The 15,111-nt window shown below is 61.4% G+C and overlaps 1 protein-coding gene across 5 annotated transcripts in view; it reads left to right on the top strand.

The window, feature by feature from the left end:
- SEPTIN9 (septin 9) overlaps positions 1–15,111 on the top strand; it is a 118,799-nt gene that overhangs the window by 90,436 nt on the left and 13,252 nt on the right. Inside the window, exon 1 of one of the 5 annotated variants that reach the window (XM_081161047.1) lies at positions 3,462–3,551. The exons of the other annotated variants lie outside the window; for them this stretch is intronic. The gene's annotated coding sequence lies outside the window, so the exon portion shown is untranslated. Of the gene's footprint in view, positions 1–3,461; positions 3,552–15,111 lie in introns of those variants that run through there. 5 annotated transcript variants of the gene reach the window in all.

Here is a 15,111-nt window from a genome sequence, read left to right as displayed (position 1 = left end):
CGAGCTGCAGTGGGGCCACCCTCCCTCTTTCCTCCGCCTTCCCCGGGGTCCCCGCCTGTGATTCCACCATCCCCCCCTCCCCCCTCTGCAAGTGGCTCCCGCTAGCGTTCCAGCCCTCGAGTCTGCGTGACTTCCAGTTTCTGGGCCCTCCACCAAGACGGTTCCTGGCTCCCCGCAGCGGGGGAAATTCCAGCCGCCCTGCTGTCCCTCCGCGCCCGGCCTCGCGTGTCAGGGAGCTGGGCAGCCTGTGGCCCGCTGCCTTGGAGTGAGGGGTTCATCCCGGCCCGAGCGCCTGTGGGCCGGGTGGGATAGGGAACCCTAGAAAGGGGTGGATTGGCAGTGGCCGTGGGACAGCCTGATTGGTGCTTGGCTCGTGTCTAGGAAATTAATTTCTTAGGGGAAGCTCCATGCTTCCTGGTGCCGGAATCTGAGAGAAGTGTCCCCAGTACGTCCGCCGCAAGGGGACGCTGTGGTGTAGGGATTAGTGGCTTCAGCAGTGGACGCCACTGTGTGTCCCGTGGAGCTGTGTCCTGCACCAGCTCTGAGAGTGGTCTGCGGGGCTGCAATTCGATGGTCCAGATGGAGGGCTCTCCACGGATCCGGCGTGATCCTGGGATAACGCTGAGACTGTCGAGAGCTGCATTATCCGGGACTGTGGCCTCTGGCCACGTGTGGCTCTTGACCACTTGAAACGTGGCCATCCACATCGAGAGATGTGGGCAGTGTAGAGTGCTGCTTAGTACAGAAAGAGGCAAGAATGTCAAATACCTCAATTTTTATACTGATTACATGTTGAACTGATAATATTTTGGCTCCTTTAGGTTAAGTGAAATATATTAGAATGAACTCACCGGTTTCTTCTTATCGTTTTAATGTGGCTGCTGCAATCTTTATTATTTTTAATTTTTTAATTTATTTTTATGGTTGAGAGTATTACAGGTGTCCCATTTTGGAATCTTTAAAATTACGCGCGGGGCTCGCTCTGCTTCTGCCAGAGATGGGCCAGCAGCTGCACTGGCTGAGGCTTCTCGAGACGTGATGCGATGCGTGTGCCGAGTGCCAGGGAGCCCCGAGCACTTCTGGAGGCGGGAGATCTGTGTTGGGAAAGGGCCTGGACTGGGGGGCTTGTCAGGCTCGGGGATTCCCTCTCCTGTGCCCTAAGGATCCCCATCGATCGGGTGACCAGTGAGGATGGCTGTGTAAAAGGCTCCCAGGCGGCCTCCCTGGAGGAGTACATGGAGGGGGAGGAAGGGCGAGGGGTGGGCTTGGAGAGCAGGGGGGTTGTCCACTGGTAACCAGGAAGAGGGGGTGGGCCCTGGGGGTGGCCTGTGGGGCCAGAGGCAGAGGAGGAGGTTCCTGGGAGAGTGCTGGGGGGTGGGCGTGGGGGGAGGAAGGCCTCTGCCCACAGCCGAGCAGGAAGCCACCAGGGCGGGCAGAGTGGAGGTGACATCCCCACAGCTCCCTGTTAACCCTGCCACCTGGAGTGACAGGCGTCCGTCCCTCTTGGCATCCTTTGTCGCTGGTTCCTGGAGCCATCATTGAGGGCCCAGTGACGAGGGCCTTGGGGGGGGGCTCCCCATCCGTGTCCCAGGAAATCACCTCCTTGGAGAAGGAAGCACATGTTTTGAGCTGTCGCCTTCCTGGTCTGGACACACACATCTTCCTCTGATTCTCGCAACTGGGGTCACTCGTGCCCATTTCACAGATGGGGAACGTCAGAACCCCTGCAGCTGTTAGGCCACAGCGATAGCGAGGGAAGGGGGCCTTGGTTCTTCTGGTGTTTGACTCTGAGGCCACATTTCAGACCCACCACCGGCCTCCCTCGCACTGAGATGGGAACAGGGACTCCAGACGCGCAGTCTCTCCCCTGGATGTTCCCCGTCTTTGGCCCGGTGCCTGGAGATGATGATAGCAGCTTGGCACGGCCCGGCCACTCGCGTGAGTGTGGGAGGGACATTGTGCAGCAACCCCCTAACTCCTGTGTGGCAAACCCGAAGATCCCAGGGGCCGCTGGGGCGATGCAGTTGGCCAGCAGGAGTGGGGAGCGGCTGGGTTGGACGGGCTGGTGGCCTCTGCTGGGGAACAGCTGGCTTCTGAGGAACCCGGAGGTTCGACCAGCTGGACATAGTCAGCCTGCCTGTGTGGGTGGTGGGGTGGGTGCTCTGGAGCCTCACCCACCAGCCATGTGGGGGGATCTGGGAATGGGAAACTCGAGAGCCTGCAGAGCCCAGGGAACGTCTTTGGCGTGGCCGTGGCTGTGGCCGTGACCCAGGGGGCTGGGCCGGAGTTATTCCTCCAGGAGGCAGGAGACCAGCCACTGGCCCTAAAACTGCCTTCCCAGGTGTCACTCTGGGCTCCCTGCCCCAGGCAAGTCCCCAAAACCAGCCCCCTGGAAGTCCCCAGTGAGAGCCTGGGGCTGCTTGGCCACGCCCAGGCCTAGAATGACTCACGCATGGGGTCAAAGGCCGTGGCAGGGGGTGGGTCTGGCCTATCCCAGCATCCAGGCCCAGGCCTGGCCGGGTTGCTTCCAAGCTCCCTCCTTTGGGACCACCTAGCCCATCCCCCAGGGGTCCCAGCTCCAGCAGGGCCTGCAGGGAGGGGAGGAAGGAGGAGGCCGACTCCCAGCCCAGGCCCTTCGGGGCTGGAGGAGCTGGAGCTGGACTGGAATCCCGAGTTCCGAGGCTCCGGGAAGAAGGAAGAGCTCGGGGTGAGCTGGCCCCCAGCCCCGCCTCTCCAGCCCCAGCCCCCGCTTCTCTCCTGCTGCCTCCCCCAGGCAGGGTCACCTCCCCCGTGGCACACCTCGGCAGTCGGGGGCTCGCAGGCTGGTTGTGCTCTGATCCCTGGCTGCCTGGAAGCTTGGAACAACAGCTCCCGGCTGTGGGTCTGGACTTCATTCCGGGGGAGTCCTGCAGCCCTGGGGGAGGAGGCCCCCCGAGAGCTTAGGTGTGTCATCTGGGCTGGTAGGGGTCAGGGCCAGGTGGGGGGGCGCATCTGGGGTGCACCTGGTGAAGGGGAAGCGGGGTGGGGCAGCAGGGAGAGCAGGCGCCCCTGGGCTTGTCAGATTCTTGGCACCACCCAGCACCCAGGCAGGGGACGGGTTGGGCTAGGGGGAGGGACCGGTGGCTGTGCAGGCGCGGGCTCCTGGCGGGCAGGCCGCCTGGCTGGGTGTCCAGGTGAGCCGCTCCCTCTCTCCTTCCCGGAGCTCTGCCCTGGGGCTGTCACTTTCCTTTCGGGGTGACCGAGGCTGGCTTGGCAACCCCGCTCCTTGGCGCTTCTTACGCATGAGGATAGTACACCCCGCGGACCCGGTTGGCTGACGGAGCCCCTTCTCTCCGCCTGCCCCCTCCTCCCCTGCCCCCCTCGCCCTGCCCCTCGGAGCCAGTTCTCCCGTCGAAGTCAGTCGCAGTCCCTCCTACCTCTGCCCGCGCTCTGGGAGGCTCCTTGTTCCGAGGCCACAAAGCCCCTTTGATCCTCGCTGGGCTCCGAGCCATGTGACCCGGTGGGCGGGCCGCACTCGCAGGCAGCCGGCGCAGCCCGACTCCGCTGCTGGGGTGAGTCCTCCGCTCCCTTTGTTCCCTCCAGCCTCGCACCACTTGCAGGGGGGCCTCAGGTGTCACAGCGTTGGTCAGCCCCCCCGATGGTCAGGCGGCCGGACCAGGAGCAGCGCTTCCCCAGGGTCCCCGGCCCGGCCCGGTGGGACAGCTCCTGTCCCTGGGAGAGTGGCGGCGGGAGCTCGGTCTCCACGCGGGGCCCAGATTTTCGGTCTCAGAGTAGAAGAAAAGAGCTTTGTGCAGCCACAGCTATCTCTTTGTAAATATTTGGCCAGCGGAGCCGAGTGGCGAGGTCCTCCCCCGGCGGGAGTTTCTTGGAGGAGTCAATTTCCCTTTTGCAAGGGGCTTCCCTGACTTTCAGGAGGGCTGCGGGGACCCAGGGCTGGCCACCGCCGCCTCCTGTGGCCGTCAGCCGTTAGCCGAGGCGGCGGCTTCGAGGACGGCTGGAGACCAGTTTCTTCAGACACTAGCCTTGCGGGACTGAGATGCGGCGGCCGGGCCGGCATTGCCACGGGGCGGCTTCTGCTTCAGCTCATCCGGGTGCCTGGGAGGCTGGGATGTGCGGTGTTGCTGGGAGCCTGTGGGTGGGGGGCTGGAATGCGTGTGCTTTGCTAGAGGACCTGGTGGGAGGGTGTCCCGCTCCGTGTCGGGGAGCAGGGGGAAGGAAGCAGCTCCTTGGGGACATGCCAGCTGAGCTGAGATGTTGAGAGAGCCCCTGGAGTGAACCCCACAGCCAGCACCGCTCGCCCAGCCCTGCACCTACGCCGAGGTGCCCGGAGGCAATGCCATCTGCCTGAAACTTCATCCCAGATGTCCCCCGGGATTGGCTCAGCATGCCGTCTGCCGGCGCCCCCCCCCCCCCCGCCATGCAATCTGCCGGCATTTTTGTCAGAGGTTTGGGGGAGCATCTCCGCTCGCCCAAGAGAAGTTTGAAATTCCTTTCCTGGATAAAAACGTGCCAAGCGGCAGCGGCTCTCTGGCCGTGGGGACAGCACCCGGCTTGGAATTCGGTTTGGATCCTGCGGGGAAAACTGTGTCGAGAGAGGAACTAGAAAAAGCCCCGTTCTCTCAGTTCCCTTATAATTGCCTGTGGTTTTCCTCTTCATTCATTGTTGCTGTGCCTTGAAACTCGAGGGGCCTCCACGGGTGTTTACAGAAACGTCACTTCTCTTTGGCACTTCAGGGGGCTCCTCGTCAGGAAGTGGGAGGAACTCATGTGTTTAACCGCCCGGGGGGTGCAGGGCCCACGGGAGGCCTCTTTGCAGGGGTGGGCTGCTTCTCTCCCCCTGGGTCTCTCTTGGGTGAGGCTGCGGCTGGGAAAGGAGGCCTCTTCTGTGGCTGACCTCTCTCAAGCCCATCTTGGGGGACCTGCGTGGTCACCGACCCCTCGCCCACCCCTCCCGGGTGTCCCCGTTGCCTCCCGATCATTTCCGTGTTGTGGCAACACTACTGTGTCTGCTGGTTTCTGTCTGTGTCTCCGTCAGCCTCTGCTCCTTGGGGCTGGCACCGTGACATCCAGGACAATGGCCGGTTCAGCTGGCACGCGGGGAGGACCTACTGTGCGCCCAGGCATGGAGCCTTCTGAGAGCCCTGTTCTGATGGGGGGAGGCAGTCACGAGGCAGACCGTGGCCGGCGCCGTCGAGGGCCTGGGTCTTGGGGGCCTGTGGGGTCCTTCCCGGAGCGCCAGGCCCCCCACAGGGCTTTCACCCCACAACCCTGGACCCCCTGGGCTGCCCGAGCCTCTGGGCTGGCGCCCCCCCCCCCCCCCCGCGCTTCCCCGCCCACCATACCCTCCCCGTTTCCTGTTGTCACCGGGCGCAGGCCCAGGCCCGAGCTGCTCCGCCTGATAGGGCTCTTCCCAGGGGCTGGGAGGCCTTCAAGAGAAGGGGAAGACTCTGTCCTTGGGAGAGTCCCCACGGCCTGGAGCCGGCCCGGCTTCCTGCCAGGTCAAAGGTCTCAGGCTTTTTTCCAAAAGCCGGTCACCGTGTCTGAGGTCACTGTTGCTCCGCTTCCGTTATCTGACCCCGACCCTCCCACGTTTAAATCTTGGGCTGGCCAGGGTCCCCCTCTCACTGGCCACGTGTGGGAAGAGTGGCTGTTTCAGTGCGTGAGGGAGGGGACACCTGCTTGCCTGGTCCCTGGCTGGCGTCCTCTGCAGTGTAGCCATCAGCCTTCCACACCCTGTGGCTCCCACCCGCCCCTCTCCTCACGTCCCCCAACCTTGGCTCATGCCATTGATGCCAGTTGGGCTTCTTAAGGCTGTGGGGTTGGGGATGGCCGGGGATGGTGATCCTGAGGCCCCAGCACCCTACAGCAGGGTCTTGGGGAGATGCTTCCAGCAAAAACCATAGCCCTTGGCTGGGTGGGACTCCATTCCAGACTTCTGCCTCCCAGCACCAAGCTTTGATTTGTTTACTCAGCGCCAGGCTGGTCCTGGAACAGGTAGGGACCTGTTCTCGGGAGCTGAGTGGAGCCTTAGGAGCCTTCCCAGGCGCGGTGCTGAGGGTGGCTGGCCCGGAGCCTGCCCTGTGAGGAGCAGGCTGGGACCTGGGGAAGGCCCCGGTCCGAGGACAGGCCAGGAGGGTGTCTTGCCCCAGCTGGTACCCCTCGAGCCTACCCATGGGGTGGGGGTGGCTCATGATGGGCCTGTTCTGGGGCTGGCGAGGGGGTGGGGGTGGAGCTTCTCTCGGCCTTGGCTCCTCCCTGGGGTGTAGGTGGGCGAGTGGGTGGGGTTCATCTCTTTCTTTTCTCTTTTCTCACCACTGGAGGCCACATTCCAGCCAGGCTCTGAGGGCAGCAAAGAGGGGGCTTAGTCTTCCCAGGTAGGGAGCTTCGAGTTCTGATTCCGACGCTCCGCAGGGGCCCGAGCTGCACTGTGCCCTTGTCTGGGTCACCTGTCCCGCCTCAGAGCAGTTTCCTGGGAGAGGGGCTGGGCCTGGGTTTGGTGGGGGGCAGCTCCGTACAGAGGCCCTGAAAGATGGAGAGAGCCCGTCCACTCACTGCCCTGTCCCTCACTGTCTCGGCCTAAACACGACTTTAAACGCTTCCACTGGAGTTCAGGAGCTGGATCGTGGTAGAAGTGCCCCGCAGTTTCTCACCGCTCTCCTGGAGCTGGGGGTGGGGGACACTCTCTGTGAGATGTTGGCCCCTGAGCACCCCAAGCTGCACTGGGAGCCCCAGCTCCTGGTTGGAGTTGAGTTGCCGACAATGACCCCCATGTGGCTGCTGGAAGGAGGTTCCCCAGCTTCTGCGGTTCCCCTGCTCTGTCCCTTTGCACCTGCCTGGTGTGCAGCACCCCTCATTGGGGTTCATGCCCCAAGGGGGCCTGCCAGCCGCTGCGCTGCTCTGTGACGCCAGGCACAGGGTGCCCAGTGGTGGGGTCACCCAAAAGGTTACCAGCTGTGTGTCCTTGTGGTGTCCTCAGTGGAATGTGCACGGACAGGGTCTCCCGACTCCCAGGCCCTTATCTCTTATCTCTCAGACCTAGTTCCAGGTGCCTGTCACCGGGAGCACCGGGTCGGTTGGTGGCCGTCTGTCCGTCCTTCACGGGACTGCAGGGATTGTGGTATTGATCGCTGCCAGGGCCTGCTCTCAGTTGCTTGCTCAGTTAATGTTTGCATGAACCACTGTGTGCCTTTTATCCCAACACCCCGTGGCTTCTGTGAGCCCCGCCCCAGAGCCCCGTAAGAACAGCCACCGTCCGCTCTCTCCACGCGCCGTCTCCTCGGAGCCGCTTTTAAGAAAAAGGCCAGGCAGCCGTGTTTCTTCAGGGACTTGCATACATTCTCCCTGTGGGGGGCTGGACCCTCTGACCCGCCCCGCCCCCCCGCCCTGGTGCTGCGGGAGCGAGGACGGGATCTGTGTCTTTTGTCCCTTGTCTGCCAAGGCCCGAGGAAAAGGTGCCCATTGCCTGGTGACAGTCGTGGCCCCGAAGAATAATGACAGGTTGGACAGCGGCCCCATTGTAGCTGGGGCGGGCGGGGCCAGGGGCGGGCAGATGGGCCCAGGCGGCGGAGGGGTCTCGCCCACCCAGAGGGGCAGGCCACACGCTCCGCCGACGGGCGCTCTCCATCCCCGGAGGCTGGCGTGTCCGCGTGCCAGGGCTGCCACCCCGGGCCAGCGCCATCTCCGCCACCATTTACTCCGGGCCCGGTGCCCAGGGTCCCTGTCTTCATCTCGGGGGATTTCATGTAAGTATGGCCTCTGTCACCAGCTGGTGGGTGGGGCTGCCTCCCTCCTCACGTGACAGGGGTGTAAACTGAGGCAGAGAAGTGAATGATGGGGCAGAATGTTTCCACGGCATCTTCCCAGACTTCTGCTCTTGGGGAAAAAAACACTGTTGGTTCATGTGGGAGTTTTTAAAAACTGGGAGAACAGGAGGAGGCTGTCCGGCGTGCCGCCCCCTCTGACCGGTGGGAGCTGATCGGTGGGTACGCGTTCCCGATTCTCGCTGGAGCTCCAGCAGCTCGCCCCATGGCCATGGTTTCCACCTCCGTGGACCCCTCAGCTTCCTTCTAAAACCCATGGGCTGGGCTGTTGCCCCATTTGACAGACATGAAAACTGAGGCCAAGCCGCAGAGGCAAGTTTGGGTTGGTGAGGAATTGCCTCCCGTGACTTCCTGCCCTGAGAGGGTGAATAAATTAGGGTCATTTATTATAAATAAGTTGCAGAGCGGGACCCCCTTGCGATGGTTTAGTGTGAGCCCTTCCTTGCCCCCTCTTAGCACCCAGCGGGCTGAGAGCACCTGGAGCCAGAAAAGGGGGCTGTTGAGATCCGAGAAACACAGCATCCTGGGCAAGGCCCGGTGTCCTGCCCAGTGGCCGTGACTCCAGAGGGAAGCCTGGAAGTTGGAGAATGGTGACAATCCCTCCTGGTGTGGTTCCCATGGGGGGCTCCTGTGGGAGACGGGGAGAGCAGGAGTAAGAGTGGGACTTCAGATCGGCTGCTGCTGTGGCCTGAGGACCCCTGTCTGCGTCAGAGACCTGGGCCCAGGGAGCAGGCCCACCTCTTGGTACAGAGGCCGGCGTTTCCTGAGGCTCCTGATTGTACCTGCCCCGGCATCTGCCCCTGCCCTGTCATTCTGAATGAACTGCCTGGGTCCCCGTGCACCTCTCAGTGACCCCGTGGCCCTGTTCACGTGACCTGCCCCCTCTGAGCCACATAGAATAGTATTTACCACTTCTTGGGGTCATCATGAGGACAAATGGAGATCAAATGTTTAGCTCAGACACAGACTGGACTGGCCGGGCTCCGAGCACCTGGCCTGTCTGCCTGGCCTGGGTCCCGAGGCCGCACCCAGCCTGGCTGGTCCAGGTACATTGAAGGGGACACTGGTGGGATCTGGGAATGCAGTGCTGAGCGGGGGTCCTGGGAAGCGGAGGTTTTGCTAGGTCCATGCTGGGGGCTGGCCGTGGACAGGAAGGACAGGGCCCCCACTCCCATTCTTTGGGGAACATTCACAGGCCACCAGCTTTTTTTTTCTTGTTAATAACAGCTTTATCGACATAATTCATGTGCCATAAAATTCACTCTTTTTAAGTGTACAGTTCTGTGGTTTTTGGTGTATTTACAAAGTTACGTAACCATCACCACTGACTCCAGGACATCCCCCAGAGAGACCTCGTACCCAGTAGCCGTCACTCCTTCTCCCACTGCCGGCCCCTGGCAGCCACCGGCCGGCTCTGTCTCTGTGAGTGTCCCTCTTTCAGAGCCATGCCCTAGGTGCCCTTTGCGTCTGGCTTCTCTCGCTTCAGCGTCAAGTTCTCAGGGTTCGCCCACGCGTACCGTTCATACTTCGTTCTTTTTCGTGGCTGAATAGTACCCCATCTCATGGCCACGTCACTGTTGGTTTACCCGTTCACCAGTGGGTTGGCATTTGGGCTGCTTCCCCTTCTTAGCTACTGTGAATTGTGCAGCGGTGGACACCGGGGTCCAGGTGGGTGGGGACATGTGTTTCCATCGCTCTGGGGGGTTGCTGGTCACGTGGTACAGTCTGGCTCCCCCGCACAGGTTGGGGACACTGTCTGCTCGTTGTGTCTGATCCCCAGTGGCTGGGAGCACCTCCCAACCCCCCACCGCAGGTCTCAAGTCTGTGTCCATGCAGTTTGCCAGGGCTCTTTTTTTATTTTTATCATCGTCAGCCCAGGGCCCAGCTCCGTGCTATAGGGTGAAGCAGTACCTGGGTGGGGAGGGGAGGGGTGGGGACACAGGGTGGCCATTCGGGGCTGCACTGGGCCCTGGCCCTGACTTGCAGGGTTTTTTTTGCCTGCACAGGGCCCAGAACGGGGCAGAAGGGGAAGTGGAGGTTTCTCTGCCCTTTCTGGGGGAGATAGGAGAGCGTGCCTGAGAGAGGAAGTGGGTGGGCTCGGCGTACCCCACCCCCAGGAGGAGTGTAAGGGAGACGACCGGCCTGTGGGAAGCCGCTTCTTTTCCTGAGAGAACCCGTCCCTCCCCCACCAGCCTCGGCAGGGGTGGGAACGATGCTGTTTCCTTCCTGGGAGGGTGGACGTGGAGGGGCTGCCTCTGGGACCCAGGGAGGGGGTGAGGGCGGCCGCAGGTCCCCCAGGGCCCAGCTCTGCCCTTTCTAGACCATCCTGTGCATCACGCACACAGACGTTAGACTGTGAAACAGATGCCATCCATTGTCATTTTAAACCACCAAAAGCGAAGCCCCACCACATCTGGTGCCTGCCCCCCACCCCCACCCCCACCCCGCCCTGGCTGCCGGAGTCTGGCCTCACGGGCTGTCCCTCAGTGTCCACTCCTGAGTGTCACAGCCGTGAGCGCGCTGGGAAGGGCCCGCTTGGCGCTGTCTTGGGCAGGGGCCAAGCATCCGGCCAGGCCAGGCCCCCTCCCTCCTCCTCGGGGCGGCCGGCTAGAGGGGCCTGCAAGCTTCTCAGGCAGAAATTACCATATGAATGTGCCTCCTTCCCGGAGCCTCGGGCTGCGGGGACCTGGGAGGGGACAGGCTCCCACTCTGGGGCCTCCAGGTTCTGGGCTGACTTCGGAGAGCGACTGGAAGACACCGGGCACTTCCAGTCCCACAGTAGGTCACCCCCAGGGTGCGGAGGGTGCCAGGGTGGGTTGGGGTCTTTCCGTGGTCAGGGGAGGGCATGCTGGGGGACCCCGTGGACTGGGGTGACTCCCAAGTGTAGCTTTGTGTTGCTGCGGCTTGCGTCGGACCCTGTTGTTACTGTAGCTCTGGCCGTTTTGATCTGGTTTCAAAAGTCGCAGCTAATTACCACAGGAAATGTAGACTCTTTTAAAAAAAAAACTTATTTTAGATACAAGAAGTGAGAGAGAGAGAGACGTCGACTTGTTCCACTTATTTACGCATCATTGGCTGCTTCTTGGATGTGCCCTGACCGGGATCAAACCTGCAACCTTGGCGGGTCGGAATGACGCTCTGACCCACTGAGCTACCCGGCCGGGCAGGAAGTGTAGGTTCTGGAGGAAGGATGTGAAGATGGGGATTAGATGCCGGCAAACAGATTCGAGTGCATCGTAAACTGAAACGTCCCATACACGGGCCAGCCCTTGGATGGCCCAGCTCAGTCCCTGGTGTCTTTCGGTCTTAGCCGAGCTCCTGGGGGCCAGGACCAGGTCTTGTATATTTTGGGGTCTCTGGTTGTGTCTCAGTTGATAAATTCTCTTTGCCAGTTGCCCGAATCGCTCTAAGTTTGGGCTGGTGATATGTCCTGTTTAACTGGACACATAACGAATTTGCCAGACGGCAAATTAATGGGCGCCAGGGAAAGTGGTCCTTGGAGTATGAAAGTCTGACTCACGGAGACTAGGTCTCAGTGTCGTTTCTTCCAGGGACACCTGGTCCCTCCACATAGGGGACCCAGTCCTTGCTGTAGGGGAGGCCAGGCCAGCTGCAGCCTGGGGAGCAGCTTAGCTGAGGGGCAGGGTTTGGGGTGGGCCCAGGCTTTCTGTTTGGAGCCTCCTGCCTACCCCATCTTTACCTCTGCTGTGCTCCTGGGGAGCCCCCAGGGTCTAAGCCCCCCTCAGGGGTAGGTGCAGATGGGGGTGGGGTTAGGGCCCTGTCCCAGGCCGGCCAGTGTCTGCCCACCCCCCCACCCCCCCAGTGGGTGCCCCCAGACCCCCACTGGGCATTTCCGGAGCACATTTTTCTGAAGGAAGGAGCTGTCCCGGGAAGTCCATCCATCCTTCCTGCTCCCTGCTTTGTGGCTCCAGAAGGAAGATGGAAACCGGAAATCGTTCATGTCGCAGTCACAGGCTGCCGCACACTGAAACTGGGGAAGCCCGTGGGAAAGGGTGCAGCCACCCGCGGGGACCTCGGAGGGGCCAGGCGCCACCTGGATTCTCGGAGGAGCGGCGGGGCCTCCAGGATGCTCCGGGGAGAGGGTGGGGGCGGGGGGGCTCACCATTCATTCACCCGCTCAAGCAGCAGCACCTCACCGGTGCTCTGAGGCGAAGGATTTGCAGCGGTGAATTGGAGACCCCGGAGCTCCCGCCTGGTGAGGGAGGCAGGCGTTTGACTCGAGGATGGAGTACGCAGCTAGGAGCTGTAACCCGGGACATTTGGGACAAGAATAGAGGGGTTGGTGCCGATTAGCACCCTGGGAAGACTGGGGAGCACCCGGGAGCAGCAGGAGAGAGCATTCTGGGCCCCGGAGACCTCTCTGAGGAGCCTTGTTTGAGGAGCTTTTAGGAGCCAGGGAGAAGGCCCATGCATTGACCTGGAGCGCTGGATGGGGCGTGCATTTCATTAACACACTGGGCATGACTGTGCGGGGCACTGTTCTGTGTTGCTCCGCCAGTGTCTTGCTTGGTCTGCAGCACTCTTAGGAGGCAACTCGTATTATCACCCCATTTTTTACGCATAGGAAAATGGAGGCACAGAGAGGTGAAGTTACTTGCTCAGGGTCACACAGCGGGTGGAATGGAACAGAATCCAGCCCCAGGATCTTGAGGCCTCGGATTCTGTGTTGTCCCAGGTGCAGTGGGAACCCCTCGGGGTTTCAAGCCCAGGAATGATGAGATTAAGTTACAGTCAGTCCATCCTGGTGCTTCCAGGAGGATGGGTTGGGGGTGGGGGGGGGGCAATTCACGGTGACAGCTTGGATTGTGCTGCTGTGGAGATGGGGGGCAGGGTGACCACCTGCAGATACGTTGGGTGAGAATGGACAGGGCTTTGGGTGGGTGATTGGATTTGGGGTGATGAAAAAGGGGGGAGCAAGGCGACGCCCTGGATCTAGCTGGTAGAACTGGGTCATGGGTTTGGGATGGGAGGGTCCAGAGCTCAGTTTGGGGCATGCTCAGTCTGAGACATGCAGACCTCACTAGGGCAGGGGCCCCGCATACGCAGAACCGGGCAGAGGGCCTGGCACAGTGAGACGTCTCTGCTGAGCCATGATGAACTCAGGGACTGTCAGGCTGGCACTGGCACGAATCTGGACAGAGTTGGTGTTTAGTACCCAGCAGATGGGTGAAGTCCCTGGGGAGAGCGTCCAGCCAGGGACCAGGGCAGAGGTGGGAGAGGAAGTGACCCAAGGTGTCCCTGCTCCTGCCACCCAGAAATGGAGCTGCCCCCTCCCCACTTCCCCTCAACCTTCAGACCCCTGAACCCCGTGATGAGAGCTGTCCTCTGCTCCTGACCCCTCCCCACCTGCCTCTGTGCCCCACTCTGCCTTTCTGAGGCGACCTTGGCGAGGGGGAGCCTCAGGCAGCATCCAGGGCCCAGCCGATCTGCACCAGAGAAGGACACTGCTTCATAGTTTTGGGTTAAAGCTCTTTTCTACTCAGCCCCTGGCAGGGGGTCCCGGTCGCACCCCAGAGGCCATCCCCTGTCTCCTTCTTGTCATTTTAGATGATTTCATCAGTGGGGGAAGCAGAGCCCCAGTCCCCTCGCCCGCTCCGTTTTGCACGGAGCTCTGGTGTGTATCTGCTGACAGCCCCGCTGATAGGAGAGGGGACTGGGGGCTCTGAGGCACTGCCCCCCCTTAGGGGGACATCCCCGATAAGAGGAAATTCCACCCTGTGACAAATGGCCAGTTTCCACCCATCCGCGGGGGAGGATCCCTTCTTTCTCTCTTTAACTTCACAGACATTTGCCAAGAACTAACGGAATCTCTGTGGTTGGCGGGGCCGCTCGGACTCAGTGGGCGGCCTGGCTGGGCCGGGGCTGGGTTCTGGGTTTGCTTTGGGTTAGGGGCCCATCTTGCTGGAAGGTTCCCTGGGATGGGAGAGGCCTCCGGCACATTTCCTGATCCTGCAAGGGGAGTGGGCCGTGGAAAACAAAATACAAAGTCAATCTGACACAGGAGGCGGAGGGCTCCTCCTGGGCCCTCTCCGAGTTAATTCTGTGGGAAGCCCTTTGGGAAGCCAGTGAGGACACTTGCAGGTTGGAGCCTGCTCCGCCTGGAGATTGATGTCTCAATAGGCCCTGAGCCTGCGAGGTCCCCGGCTGGAGAGGCGGCCCGGCCGCTGCAAATGAAGGAAAGAAAGGGCCTCTTCCAGGAGGGGGCTGGGGGGAGATTGGCTGGGGTCCAAATCTGCCTCTCCCGGCGGGGCCATTGAAACCGTGTTGGCAGAAAGGAAGACCTTCTTGAGATTCCTGCCGGGGCGAGGAGGGAGAGGCTTGCTTTTCAGGGTTTGGTGAGAGAAAGGCTGGGCGAAGCGGGGTGGGCAGTAAAGGCAGGGCCTCCGACTTCGGGGTGCCCGAGGCCTCTGAATGAATCAAGGCAGTGGGTGGTGCGCTGGCACTGCTGTGTCCCCTCCCAGGTCCTGCCAAGGGCGCCGGGTCGTGGGAGATTTTGATTCATGTGCCCTTCCACCCGCACAGAGGCCGTAAAACTGCGATCTGGGTTTGGGTTTCCTCTTGGCAAAGGGCAGGAGCTCCGTGGGAGAGAGACGCAGCCTTGGAGTGCAGGTCCCGCCCCTCTCGGGGAGCCGGGCGCTCTGTGCCGGGGCTCCGAGCAGTTGCAGGCCAGGCCGACGGCTCAGATTTCTGGCACTCGGTTCCTGACCAGGCTCTGATGAGATGTTTCCTGCCCCGGACAAAGTGTGAAGTGTAATTCGATTTGGAATTACTTATCGAATTAGACGAGCCCTGTGCGCCTTTAAAATTCAGTCCTTGATCCCACCCGCACGATTTGCAAAATTCGGCCGTTTATATTCAGTGTTTGCATCTTTAGAAGGAACAGGAAGTTCTCCAGTGACATTTATGAGGAGTTTGTAGTGGCTGGGGTGGGTTAATGGGGACACAGGAAACGAGCCTGTGTTCAAAGCCCTGCGGTCTGAGTCTCTGCTGCCCACCCCTGCAGCTCTGCCCACCCTGCAGCTCTGCCCACCCGGCGGCCCCGCCCACCAGCAGCCCCGCCCACCCAGCGGCCCCGCCCACTCTCAGCAGCTCCCAGGGCACAGCCCCTGTGCTCAGGGATGTTGGCCAGCTGTTCACAGCCTCAGCTCTTCTCTCTTCCCCTTGGCTTCTCCAGTTAATTTTCCACCTTGGATCATTTTAAACTTTTCCTCACCCTTCCCTGGCCACGGAGCCCTGGCTGATAAAAGTTCAGTGAAGAGATAACACAAAT

The sequence above is a fragment of the Miniopterus schreibersii genome (genome assembly GCF_964146895.1).
Source record: "Miniopterus schreibersii genome assembly, chromosome: 16".
In the NCBI taxonomy this organism is placed as follows: domain Eukaryota; kingdom Metazoa; phylum Chordata; class Mammalia; order Chiroptera; family Miniopteridae; genus Miniopterus; species Miniopterus schreibersii.
Note: the sequence above shows the minus strand (reverse complement) of the source record. Positions and strands in the feature narration are given on the sequence as shown.